A 1,721-nucleotide genomic window follows, 5' to 3' on the forward strand; every position below is an offset into this window, starting at 1 on the left:
TTAGACTCTTGGCACTCTTAGGTGAGCAGACTTAGTCAGCCTGTGTTGCCCTAACATCTCATCAGTGCGGCCAATGGCCCAGCTGCTTTCGATCTGCCCATGGAGTTAGTGATGTGTCAAGTGAACTCTCACCAGACCTACCTGACTTGCAAGCTCAGTCAACATCCCATGCATGCATGACACTAGCTCATCCTTGATCTCAGGCATTACCAGGACCATATTGTGATATATCCTGACATTTTCTCATACTCTATGCCCACTGGGCAATCAGTCATTCAGCTCATGGCATCACAACAGAGGCATGCCACTTACTCATCTTTGTCGATTTCCTCAACATCTGCCACTTCAAACCATTCCCTCCCATCTCTTAGGATTTCCTCCACATTACCAAACAGTGTGAGTGCTCTGCCAACATGTTTCCCACCACTGCAAAAGGTGCAGCCTTTGATTCTATGAGTGTCAGGTCAGTTGTGTCAGGTGCTCAGGAACAAAAGGGGGGTTACTTGGCATGCTTGGCAGCTGCATCCAACTCCTCCCTGTGCCTCTTGTGCTTGGCAACATGCAGTTGTAAGATCCTGGATGGAGATGCCGACAGGGAAGGACAGTTGGGAGAAGAGTGTGAGGATGGCAGAGGGGAGCCCAGAGGAGGGAGGCTGTCAGCAAATGATAAGGTCTGCACACCAGATAAAGAAGGTGGCATCATGAAGTTGACTGGGCTTCCAAGGGTGGAGCTCATCCTGACAAAGGAATGTGGGTAGAAGAAATGGCAGCAGATGACCAGGCCTGCTCACCATTTGTAGGGTGCCACAGCACATCTCATAAACAAACTTTTTCCTTATCACCCGTAGCATGTGTCTCCATCACATGTGTCAGGTGATATCATAACCTGACACAAGCCTGTCTGGCCAGGGCTCATTCAATTGCAGGTGCCATGCCACCCACAATTGCCTCCACACCCTCCACATGTGTGCCACTGATATGACTAATCAAGCTGACCTTCCCCTGATGCTCAACTGCCAGACTGATCAGTTGATCCATTGGGGCCCCCATGTTGTCTCATCTACTGGCCCTACCCATCATGTTTGGATATTGTTGTACCTGTGAATTGTCATTTTCTGAGAGAGGAAAGCTTTTGGTCCATCAATGCAAGTGTTCTGCCTATTATCTTCAGGTCACTGAAGATCAGGAGGAGGCCAATGGATACACTCTCAAATTGGCCACCCACTGGGCTAGAAAAAAAGCCAGGTTCTGTTGCAGCACAATGCCAGAGTCCTCTTCTCTGCAGGATGGTCTCTCCCATCCAGACATGGTATGTTGGACCACTTGTGTCTGGTAACTGCACCTGAAACAACACCATATTGATAGGTACTCAAAGGAATAAGCAGTCCACCTACCCCTTTACTTCCTTTGCATGATGAATTGGCTACCACTCCTCTTCCGTAAGCCACCCATTGGCACTATGTCCCAATTGCCAACCTTCCTGTTCTGCTGCTCAACCAGCCCATGCCTGTGGACCTGACATGGTCCAGGCAGATCAATCGTAGCCAACTTCCTGCATGATTTTGGGATGAGCTCCCAGAGAGCTTGGCAAGACTCCCTGGAAGTACTCTGGCCATGCCCCCTGCCCCTTCCCCACTATCTCAGGTTGATCTCAGCTTGGTGCAACTGTCAGGGCACCAGCTCATTGCTTGGTCAAGAGACATGACTAAGCCTTTATGACA

Source organism: Dacryopinax primogenitus, assembly GCF_000292625.1.
Source record: "Dacryopinax primogenitus strain DJM-731 SS1 chromosome Unknown DACRYscaffold_19, whole genome shotgun sequence".
Taxonomy (NCBI): domain Eukaryota; kingdom Fungi; phylum Basidiomycota; class Dacrymycetes; order Dacrymycetales; family Dacrymycetaceae; genus Dacryopinax; species Dacryopinax primogenitus.